This window comes from Plectrocnemia conspersa, unplaced genomic scaffold, assembly GCF_051122295.1.
Source record: "Plectrocnemia conspersa isolate PC_06_02 unplaced genomic scaffold, ASM5112229v1 ptg000004l, whole genome shotgun sequence".
Classification (NCBI taxonomy): domain Eukaryota; kingdom Metazoa; phylum Arthropoda; class Insecta; order Trichoptera; family Polycentropodidae; genus Plectrocnemia; species Plectrocnemia conspersa.
Window position 1 is genome coordinate 13,904,287 of NW_028277168.1, and position 13,251 is coordinate 13,917,537.

At 28.9% G+C, this 13,251-nt stretch overlaps 1 long non-coding RNA gene across 3 annotated transcripts; it reads right to left on the reverse strand.

Moving 5' to 3' along the window:
* Nucleotides 1-4,206: 4,206 nt before the first annotated feature.
* On the reverse strand, nucleotides 4,207-6,272 carry LOC148235992 (uncharacterized). Of its 3 annotated transcripts, XR_015809317.1 has the most exons (4): nucleotides 5,617-6,272; nucleotides 5,471-5,550; nucleotides 5,273-5,396; nucleotides 4,207-5,159 (listed from the first exon to the last, which is right to left on the reverse strand). It is a non-coding gene; the product is annotated as an uncharacterized LOC148235992 (long non-coding RNA). The 3 variants fall into 3 exon arrangements; XR_015809316.1 differs by having other exon boundaries at nucleotides 4,207-5,396; XR_015809318.1 differs by having other exon boundaries at nucleotides 4,207-5,408.
* Nucleotides 6,273-13,251: the final 6,979 nt, after the last annotated feature.

The following is a 13,251-nucleotide window of genomic DNA, read 5'->3' on the forward strand; positions in this document are numbered from 1 at the left end:
TAATTCGTATTTAGAGCTAACTATATTGAACAATAAAATATATGTTATACTATTACATTATAAACTTATTTCAAATAAAATGAAAGTATTTTTTTTATTAAATGTATTATATTAAGTTAATGCATAAGAAATATCGTATTTTTGAGGCAAGGTAAAGATCATACATAATTAAGGATATATAAATTTAATCGATGAAAGTCTATTTTAACTAAAAAAAAATTTGAGGTTTTATGTTTTGAAAGAATATAATATTAAAAATAATATTTTCATCCTCTCCGTTATTTTATTTTTTTCATTTAAATATATTTGTAATTATTTTTTCACAAAAATTAAATGTTTAATTTTTATTTTTAAAACATATTTAATTAACATAAAATTCAGTTCTTTTTTAATTCTAAATCATTGCTAAATTACAGACGACAAATCACGTAGGTGCCACACGTTGTTCTATTTATTTTACTTCTTATTTTTTTAATTTCATTGCTACTGCTTATTACTTTTATATGTAGGTAAAGTAGTGCTTTTTTGATTTTACATTTTAATTCCATATACCACAGTTTGTCGAAAGTCTTGACTTTTATCAAAGAAAGCAGCTAAGAAATATTTTCTCTTTTATAGATTTTATTAATCTCATTTGCCACTAAGAGTGCAATTTTTTTTTTTTTTTAATAATTTTTTCCACTCAGTTCAATTGTGCAGTATTCTTATAGAAAAACAAATAATTGGCTTGGAATTATTTCCTGTTACTGTAATATTCGATTTAATTTACGTAGCAATAGCTTCTTAAACATTTTTGATGAAATAGGGAAAAGACTAGTTCCCCTTTAAGACTTCACTTCTCCTGGGATCTCTTCTAATTTTGAAATTACGATAACCTGTGCCATCTTCTATTGTGTCTAAAATGTGTGTAAGTATTTTTATACTCTTTTCCTGCATTTCTCCAAGCACTTTTCCTGTAATTCAATCATGGCCATGAGCTTTGTTTAGGCCATTTTTATTTTTAATAATAATTTATCTTATTTTGATTCATTTTAGAAGAAAGTCAAGTTAATGTAGTGCTTTTAGAAATGACTATTTTTTCGTTTTTATTATCTAGACAGGGTGCTAGAAATTTTTGAAAACTTTTGTTATGTGATCACCATTTTCTTTATTATTTTTTGCATATTTTATAGTTTAATGGGTGGTATAAAATAAATAGAGTGGACAATTTTGTGGCTATATTCAGAAAATACTTACTAAATATGATCTGTATCCATAAAAATATGTTAGTATCGTGCACGGAAAATATTATTTTTACATTTGACTTTGAAAATTCTAGTACAGAGTTAAATATTTTCCTAGCTATAATATAAAAAAACTATTTTACTTTAATGACTTTGATTATCTTTACAAACCCATTGAAAATTATATTACCTCTTTAAAAACAACGTTTTTGTTGTTATTTTCCTCAAAATAGTTTACTTTTTCTTACATATTTCATCTGTGAAAAATTTGAATAGAAAATTAGTAATAGTAATATTTTTTTATGCGGCTCTGTAGTTATTTAACAAAAACAAATTATTTAAAGTCTTAGATCAAAATAGTTTTTTTAATGAAATAATATTTATACAAATGTACCTGAATGTTTTGTCACATTTTATCTTTTTGCCATAAATCATCCCTTAGAAAACTTAAGAAACTGTTTTATCTAATGTCAGAGAAATGTGACTTCACCATTTTATTTTATCTTGCAAACATTTTTTATATTTAATTTATTTTAAGTACATATTTATTTACTTATATATAAAATTTTATCACAATTTACAAATACATAAATATAGATTAGTAGAGATTGAAACTTACCATATAATTATACTTACTATCGCTGAACACTGTAACATCCAATTTATAAAAAATCAAGTGCGAGAGGGCTAAAAACACAATTTGTAAAAGCTCAAGTGCATTTTTAATCCCCCTCAGTTATATCAGGCCCAGCCTTGTATTTTTCAACTGCTCTAACTTAATTAAGCGAATTGTGCGCCGAGGTTTTCAAATGCAATTTTTGGTAACTTGGACCACTTTCTTTGAAGTGAAATCTCATTTTTCGACACGAAAAAGAATTGCTAGGACTGCGGTTAATTCACTCCGCAGGCGAAAGAGCGAAAACCATTTGGCATTTTTACAAAAAAAAAATATAAATACGGATTTAATTCGGATTTATGTAGCGTGTGATTACTTTTGCAGCATTCATGTTGCAACAACTGAAACATACATTTTTTTGCAGATGTGAAAAATTTATTCGACGAATTATTTAGGTGAACGCTTTTAGAAATCATCACTACTCTACCAGTGCACGATATTTGCGCAATAAATTTTGTTTTATTCAAGGGGTGACCACTAGTCGGTATTAAATTCGTGCAGTTTTTTATGTTGAATTTAATCATTTTGTTTAGCTCTATAGAAATGTTACATTAATAAGTCTTATTTATTTTATGATTAATTGAATGATAGCAACACAATAATTAACTATTTATATGTAAATAATAAGCACTGATAATAACTACATTATTTTATTCCTTATTAGGTATTTTTAAAAATATCGTCGATTAAATTTTTTAAATTAAGAAAAATCAGGTGTTTTAAAATATAAATGAAATTGACGTATAAATAGTAGTGAAAAAATTAATCAGTGCGCAGTTTTATATGTTTTATTGTTATGTAGCATATAGCTAGCAAGTGTACTAATTCGAAACAAGATAGCTATGGAATGCTATAGCTTAGTATATTTTTTATAATATTAAAAAATATATTGAGCGCAAGTACCCATTCTGACTATTTCGTATCGATTCAATTTTTATCGAATTACTTTTTCTCCACCGGACACACAAGATTGTCAATATGAATATTCGTTCGTCGCAGATATCTCAGCCGTAAAAAATCATCCCAATAGGGTGGGTAGATTTTGGGGTGGCATAGTCGTGTTGCATCGGCGGTAGGGGGTGGATAGGTTTAGTTAACGACTTGTCCACCAGATGGTTGCCGCTTTGAACCAATTATGAACACGTCACAAACAAATGCGTTCCGAAGGGATGAAAGCCCCGCGCTGATTGCCGTGTAATGGGGCCGATGCAATTGCTCGCTTTGATGTTGCCACGATCGTCCAACTAATGGCCTTTTATTGAATTAATTACATCGAATTTCAAGGACGGCGCGACTAAATCCTACAAGCAGATCGCGAATCAGGGCCGCCAATCGAACGGCGAGATGTCTGATTGAAGGGGAGATGATTTAACCGCTAAACTAGCAAAAAATATACTAAACTCAATAAATTCACATTGTTCTAATTAGGATTAAATATTATTTTAAAACTTAAATTGCTGCACATTTTCGAAATAATTATTATATGAATACATACTACATCAGTGAACATCACACCTTCCACTTTTATCCAAAACACACAGACGCTGGACTTACACAATCACATCGTAAGAGTTGACAACCAGTTACTGTGATATTACATATATTTTATTTTGTGTGAAATGGACCGAAATTTTTATTTTTATAGCCGGATATGACACAGGTGAAAAACTTTGAAATGTGAATTGCCGCTTCAACATGAACAAGCGAGACAACGAATATTCTAACGCGCATGTATAGTGTCTCTCCCGCATATCATTCACAAAATTATTACAGTACGAATTTTTGACATTTTCCAAAATCACAAGTAATTATATAAAAGCATCATTAAAAATTCGAGTATAAAATTTAATAAAACATAGTTTTCATTAATGAACTGGTAAAATATATTCATGTGAAAATAAAAAAAGGATTAAAAAAAATAGATAAATCAATAATTATATTTTATTGTAATTGATTAGAGACAACTACCTAGTTTTTTTAAGAACGGACAAATTAATTTGTAAACTATCTTATATATAATTGTTCTAAGCCGTCGCTTCCGGACGCGCATAACTTTAAACGAAACATTCTCCGTTCAAATCTATACTCTGTAAATGGTATCGCTTTGTATGAACGGTGTGTAACAATACACGTAAACAAAGAAATTATTAATAATATATAATAATAAAAATAAAAATTGAATTTGCTCCGATTGATTTTCGAGCCGCCGGCAATGCGTTCTGTTGTTTCGACCAATCAAAAATAAGCATTCAAATATTCAAATAGCTTCGACCAATGAAAAATAAGCATTCAAATTCAAATAGACAGTACCGTGACAACGCTTTTATTTAATAATAAAATTTTGCTACGCGACAATAATTTTCATTAATTCGTCATTTGACTGAATATAAATAATCGGATTGCAAATTAACTAGGTGTGTTATAACTATGTTAACTTAAATATATACATAATGTGTTGAGGATTAGAAGAATACATTGATTAAACTAGATAAACAATCTTCGTAATAAAATCTTCAAATTTTGAATTCCCGGCGACGGGCTCCGAGGCCGAAAAGTGAGTTTTTCCTTTTATAAATAATCAGATTGCAATTTAACTAGGTGTGTTATGACTATGAAAATTAAATATATACATAATGTGTATAGGATAAAAAGAATACATTGATTAAATTAGATAAAAAATGATAAAACTATCTTCGTAACGAAATCTTCAATTTTGAATTCCCGTCACCGGGCTCCGAGGCCGAAAAATGAGTTTTTCCTTTTACAATACATAAAAATGATCGTTGTTTCTGATTTAATGCACATATTCGTCAGATTTTACGAATTGCAAATAAATCCTTAGTATGTATGAGGATTGAAAGTTAATGTCGATCAAATCGGCGCTGTCGGAACGCTATATCAGCCAACAGACAGCTTATAAATGTGTAGTTTCTTCGATGTTATCTAATAAACAACATTTCACAATGATTATAAATATGTGATTGCATACCTGGAATAATCGATAGCCAAAATATCTAAGAGTGGGTTATTTTTAATTCCGATGTGGCAAAATATGTGCAATTTTTGTTCTGTGCCTTTATTCCTCTTTCGGAATAGCCAAATTCAAGATATTCAGTTACATCAAACTTATGTAGTATGTTCTTTATAAAAAGATAATACTTGCTGACAGTGACTTCAACATGAGAAGATTCACTCTTTGTTTATATATACCAATTCTACGTTATAGGCATATAGGTCATCAAATTGCTCCATCATTGCTTCTGAAAAGTAATTAAAAAACAATAAGAGTAAACATTAAACACATTATTACTACTAATATAATCCATAAATTAAATTTGAACGATAACCGAAGAACAAAATTAACGGAAATTACTGTAGAGGATTAAACACGTAGATTGACATATCTTCATCTTCTTCAAAATAGTCGCAATATGTCATACATTAATTGTTTGCCATACGTAAATGTTATTAGATCTCTCATTGATTCTGGAAATTGACTGTAAACGATACTATATATGGGTAAAAAGTAACTTTTTGTTTACACTAATATGAGATTTTTCATTATTACTACCATTGTAATATGTTTAATTAACTTTGGCATGTATATCTTAAATTGCCAAATCACTGCTGTTTGTCGTTTAATATTAGATCCTAGAAAGTCAATAGTAATTTTGTTAGAATAACCGTGATATAGTATTCACATAACCAAACACTTACTGGCACTCATAATTTATATTTCGATATAGTCTATAATTCCAATGGTAAATCACTTTGAATCATCTTCAATTGTAACTTAGTAAGAAAAATGCTTTGTTTAATTAACATATTTTACTGTTTATTGAATCGCACTAAGCTGTATCCCGGCGCGCGCTTGACTGATGACAGAACTGTCAAATGTAAGCAACTGAGGGGATATCCCGATACATGATCGGGATATCACCGCGCGCTTAAGAACGAACTACGAAATTGATTTTAACGATTTAAATTGTAAAACACTTATCAATATATGTTTAAAAATCATCAAATTCTAAAAAAAATATTTTTTAAAATATTTTTAGTTTATACGGTATTTAAAATATAATATAAATAATGTGGATTTTTATTAGCTTCTCTTAACAAAAAAAAATATGTACTTGAATTTTGGCGAACGTTGACAATTTAAATTAATAGTTTTTGAAGAATTTTTAAAATTTCGCTTGAAAAAACATTTTAAAAAAAAGGGGGAAAATTTCAAAATAAGTACTATTCATTACCAACCAACTACTAAACACATAGTGTTGCAAAAATCTCTCTTACTGACCCCTTTGAAAGGAAACTACACAAAATTGTAAAATATTTTATAACTAATTTAATTTTTTTAACTTATTTAAATATTTTTTAAATTATAAAGTTTTAGAATAAAATTTCAAGATTTATTCAAAATATTTTTTTCAACCTTAAAAATATTTTTTATTTTATTATGGATTTTAAATATTCTTAATTTATTATAGATTTTAAATATGTTTAGTTTATTATTAATTTTAAATAATGTGAAAATTTTTTGCACTGATTAATTATTAAAATTAATAATGCTGCGCAGATAAATCATTTACTTTAAAAAATATATAAATATAAATATTTTTTAATAAAAATTGACAGAGGTCTCAAAATTATTATTATTTTTAAAACGCACTTTTGGTCTAAAGTAACAGATTAAGCGCTTGATATTTTCAGTTTATTATTTCTTTCTAATTGGCTTTTATATTTACACATAAAACATATAAACAACTTTTTTAAATTATAAATCAACTTATGGTGTAACTAAAAAAAGTTCTTATTACTAAGATTTAAATTTATGATAAAATTGTGTTATATGCAATTTATTCATTGGTTCCGTAAGCTTAGCTGTATTGAGATTTCACTGTACAATTTTTAATTTATTATTATCTAGCTAAGTTCTAAACCTATTTATAAATGATATGCAATATTTAGATTTATCATTAAATATCTAAGTTTCAAATATAACGATAAAATTTAACGTTTCAAATCTAATAAATAATATAAAATGTTTTCTTCTGGAAATATTTAGTCAAGTTGTAAACCTATTTTCAAATGAATTGAAAATGTTAGTAGTTTTTTATAGATTAAACCATTTTGTCTATTATTGAAAATCCTAAATAATAATGTCCAATTTGAACCATTAATTTTTTTTTAAATATTTAAAAAAATCAGAACGAAGCAAAAATTATATTTAAAACCCAAAAAGTTGAGGGTCCGGTATACGCACACTCGCTAGCTTTCGGTACCTCACGATAGTGAGGTACCGACAGCTAGTATTCCATATAATAGCACAATTTTTATTTATTTTACCAGCTATTTAAAATTATAATAATAGCTTACATAATTCGTCATATCCAGGTAAAGCTGTGTGCTTCTAACACAATTTTCACCTGCAAGCGAAGTAAAATTATCAATATCCTTTCTGAAGCGAAGCATTCGATTATTAAGAAGCATTTCTTAGCAATTTTTATTTTGCTCAAGCGTTCCGGAAGTTGGCGGAAAAATGTCGCCGTTTCGAATTAGTTTAGTGGCGCAGCTCCTAGATTGACTCTACTTACTTTGGACTTTTTTATTCGGTTCCAATTTCCAAAAGGCACTTTAAGCCACCGTATTTCATAGGTAATTCAAAATTAATCGAAACATCGGCTCAGACTAAACAAGCTGTCGATCGCTAAACGAACCTGACGGCTAGAGCTCAAGTTGAAACTACCACGAGTTAGTTTCGAGTGCACCGCTACTAAGGTTGTCTGGCACCGACCCCCCCTTTAGACTTCAAACTTAATGCACATATTAACTTAAGGTCTGTTGTCAACTTAACTTAATTTGCGCTACAATATGCAAATTATGGAGGTGATTACGTTTAACGTTAAATTTGCACAGCAGCGCCGTCACCTGCGTGACGTAAACTTTAACCGCCGCGATGAGATTTGAATAAACACACACAGCCATATGTGCATATTATATTTTATAGGGGATGTATCGTGGTTATTGAAAAATTAACAGAGCTTTATTATTAAATAGTTTTAAAACAAAATTGAGACTTATTGGTTAAGTTAACAAGTTCCAAAATATTTTTAGTACATACATATGACAATTTAAAAGTTTTTTAACAATAAATTTTAGGTATTTTTTGGTGTATATTAATTTTTTTCTGTAACAAAATATATTAAAGAGCAGTTCAGTGTAATAAATACGGTTATATGTCAGGATTTAATTATTACACCGCTTTTTTAATTTAATATTGAATTTGAGAAATTGTATTTCTTATATTTTTTTTATATATAATAAATATACGTAACATGTGTTAAAAATGTACATACACGCAACTTTCAATAGGTGGAAAACGCCGTAAAGTTCTATATGTCAATAAATTATCGGAAATATGGCGTACATAAAAGTTCACCATGAGCTTTTTTCCTTCGACACCACCCTACGTAGAAAAGCGTCGCTGCTTTTCTTCAATAACTTTTTGACACATGCTCCCATAGTTACGGACCTTTTTCCGTAATAATCGTTCATACAGTTACGACCAAGATTAATGTCTCAACTAAAGTGCTTGTCGGCAAATTTCCCGGCGAAAACAAATAAATTTCTAATACTAACAAATTAAAAAAATATAAGATACACTTCATGTTTATGCGCTTTAGATTATCATCATCCAAGAAAATAATGCATGGGGAGTAATTGAAAATATCGCAGACGCTGGCGGAATGAAGGCGCTTAGTGCCATAAAAACGACCCCACTCGTACAACAAGGATATAAACGGATAAATAAAGTTGTGGATCATTTTCGCGTATCGCCCCGGGCGATCGGTACGTACCCGATTCTTGCGCAAGTTAAAATAATGCAATTTGCTTGATATATTGCAAAGGGGTATTTCATTTGCGAGATGCTGGAGAGGGAATCGGCTGAGATATCTTTCATACTTGGACACGTGATAAACTGCCGAAAGTTTGCCAGTTAACATTTTAACTTTGCGCGCGCGGAAGCCTTTGTACGTGATCGTTGCTCTTTTATTATCTAGAATGAAACACGGCCGAACATTTTTCATCGTTTCGATGCTATGTTATTTTTTTTAGCGGCGTGCAGCGAAAACTTATTGCGACAACATATGTGGCATGTGAAAATTTTTAACGCCTTCCTAAACTAAGTTACGGCTTAATGGCGTAGCATTTTTAAAATGCAAATATATACCTACTAAGTGCGACAATTTAATTCCCAGATTGACCCTATGAAAGTAACAAGAATAACGCAATTTTTAATTTGCACTAAAACACTTATTGCCACATCCAAAAAAATCTGATATCTGCCTACTGATATAAAAAATAAAATATGTATTTCTATAAATTCAGTACATCTTTATTCATGAAAAATCTTTTAACTAGTTTAATTTACAACAATTAAAGTCAATATTTATGCAAGTAAAGTATATAAAAACATAAACTAACGCAAAGAATGGTAAAACATTCACTAAAACATGCAATTACATATTTATTTCATTATTAATTTATTTCAAATTCTTATACGAGATAGATGATATGTTTTGCAAAAAAAAATGATTAAGTATTCTGCATTTATATGAAAACATTGCCAAATGTCATAAAATATAATTACATTTAATTGACCAGCAAATGATAAAAAAAACGTTATAAAATAATTGCTTTTAATAATTCCTAGAGCCGGTCATTAAACATTTATTGTCAAACAATGTTTTCGGACTGTTAATTACTGTCCATTTTTTCACTACCTGCTCTGAATGCAACTGTAAATTAACTGTATATTATTGACCATAATTTGTTTTAAAAATTGCGTTTGTAAACAATTTAGAAATATTCGTTTAAATGTTATTTTAAAAAAAATATATTTTATGAGAATTCTTGAAAACTGAGAAATTACCATTTTGCGTTTTTTTAAATAATTTTCAAAAGAAGCACCGGATAGGGTAAATGCTAAATAAATTTATACACTTGCACTTCCACAGTACAAAAATTATTTTTAAAATAGTTAAAGCTACTAAAATCTGATTCTAATCTTTGAAATATTATAATAAATATTTCATGTCGTCGACATCATTACTAACTTAATTTAACGATGATTTTATATAATTATAAAACTATATCGCGATATTTAATTAAAAATATTTAATATTTTTATCTTAAATTCATAATGTATTTTAATTAATTGTGAAAGAGAATATGTGCTGGTGAATAGATTAATAGTATCATACGTTATCCATTTATCTATATTTTAATTGTAAAAGGTATATACATTTATTTTTTCAAGTAATTGTCACATATAAGATAATTTACTGTCAATGTCGCGATTAGCTAATCTCACAGGCTTTGGCGTAAATCCTGGGGAGCAGTTTGCGGCATTTAATGATGCTATTCATTAATAGTGATCCCAATAAACGTATCGTTACATGCGGGCTAATTACCAAGAGATCTAGAATACTATTCGCGTATCTGTGCTAAAGGTAATGTATAATTTATTTATATTGTATAAAAATATGCAGTAAATTAGGTTCTGAGAATATTGACTGAATGTATATTTTTAAATTGTATTTGCCTATATGAAATAACGTTACGCTTTGACGTTAAAGCGGTTGAGTTACAAAAGAGACACGAAATTGACAGTAACTTCATTCACGTCAAATTATATAAGGACCATCAGTTTCAGAGAAATTGTATTTTGTGTATAAAATACATTTTTATATACAGTATAACAAATACGTATACGAGTATGGAAACATTTTATATACGGATGGGCTAAGCTTATAATTTAACTGTGGCCATTTGTTACGCGGTTTGGTTGAACGTGTGTGTATGTATGTGGTTGTTGGCGAATTGTAGGTAACAGGCGGACATTTTTTACAAAGCCGGTAATCTCGTAGCATCCATTCTGACACTGCGGGGCAATTCTCCAATGTTCCGCAGGATTCGCACGGCAATTTATAACAATGAATGTCCTGATGATGAAACATGGCAAACGAGCAACACGCACCCCTAACACAAAAAATTGGGCTAGTTTGGATGAAAATGTCTAAAAACATACAAAGTATCCTTCTATATTGCAAGCTCTTCTTTAGAAAATATTTAAAGAAATAAAAATAATATTTAAAATTATATTTTTTATACCTAGTACAATACAAAATTAATATGTTTTTATTTTCAACGTGTAGATGTGTTTAAAATAAAAAGTCACAATAAGAACCATATATTAAATGAATAAGATTATTACTAACTTATTTTACCACTAATTTAATATTAGCTCAGATCATTTTTTCGCATTTATTACAGTAACATTCGAGGACGCTATGAAGTGACACGCGCTCCGCATAACAAAACCGAGCATTCTCGACGCCTTATCACAAACAAAAATTCAATGAATAAAAATATTTCGCTACAAATATAAATAAATAGTTGAACAATCATTGTAATAAATAATAGTATTCGATAATATAATACTAGAATATTCGAATTAATGTGTCTAGCCACTAGTAATAATAAAATAAGTATTTTTATCTGTAAAACTAATACATTTTGAGATGATTTAAATGTATTTTTTCACTTGAGAATTTTAATACAAAAACACATATTAACATATTATATAGTCATTATAAGATAAATTAATATAAATGACTATAATTATTATAACCTTATTGATCAATTAATACTGTGCTATATATAACAATGTATATTGAAATAATTCAGCAGCACAAATATTAAATACACACGCGAGAATTGACTACATATACCTACTATACACCTGAGGGCGCTTCCTTAGTTATCTCGCGGTGGATATTTGTCTTATTTTAGTATATTACGGAGTTGCTACCCTACAATAAATATTTTTTTATGTCTTATTTGCAGCACTAAAGCATACACGTCCGTGTAGACAAAGGGCTGTAATTGTTGACACAACCATATTTCCTCGAGATATTTCACCTGTCTCTATAATAACATTTTCCTTACGACTTTATTAAGTAAGAAATTAAAAATGTACGTATCGCTCTTTGACATTTCTCGTTCGTTTATCGTCCCATAAATATATTTATGGCACGATCAAAAAGTAAAAATGGGAAAATAGTGCGTCGGTGCGCAGTGACGGCATAAACTATCAGCGAAAATGCTTTTGCAGACGTTTATATGGAGGTGTAAAATTTCGGATACAGCACTTAACATCAGCTTGTTACTCTATATGTGCTTTATATAAAATAAAAATTCACGAAGCAAAGTCAATGCAATAACACTGTAATCGATAATCAACTCAACAGGGACTTATTTAAGTATAATGCAATATCTTAGTAGGATATGAAAAATTAATTAATAATTAAAAAAAATGATCCCTATTAACATAATTCAATATACAATACACATTTCAAGAATTGATCCTATACTTTATTTTTTTAAATATCTCTAATAAACTATTGTGTACGTTTTGTGTATAGCTAGAGATGCCAAGTCGGCAATTGTATTTGGTGAACTTAATTTGTATCGGCAATTACGAGTCTCCTAAGACTTCTTTATCTATCCACCCTCCGTATTATTACCCTCGCGGCTTCGTGGCTAGACTAAACTTTGGGCGAGAGCTAAGTTGCAATTTCGATCGGCTACGCCGGAATTTACTTGATAATGCAGAAGCTTCTCCTACAATCGGTTCTGACAACTGCCTGAACAAACAATACTATTGGTAAGTGTATTTGTATTTTCAAATACATGCACAATCACAAGCACGCGCACACGTGAGGGTAGTATATTAATTAGTGGTAGATTATTTGGGATTCAAACTTGGATGAGCAATCGAACGGGCATTGCATTTAGATAGGGGTCGGGCGATACTAATACCTGTATTAGTGAGATCTAAGACTCGTTTATCTGATAATAAATCTTGATACATTTCGAAACTATCTAGTATAATTTGTGTTATGATTAATGCATACCAGATAACGTCACTGAAAAGATAGATTTACAAAATGTAATAAATTTCCTTATTATATTGCTGATTATGTTTGTAATAATTTAATATACACTTTCTTAATTTCGTTAAGCTATTTACATAATTGATTATAAGATAATTGAGAGTTTCTATTAAGTGTGCTAAATATATTTTTTAATTTTTTAATGCCTGAAATCGGTTGTAAAATGCAGGCGCATAACGAAATATGTTTATCTAAAACTAAGCATTCTTAGTTTTAGATAAACATATTTTCTCAGCTTTGAACATTATATTTGAATTATTACTAAGTTTATCTCTCCTGTTTGATAATAAAAATGCACAAAAATCTAGTAGTTACAGTGTAACGTTTCATA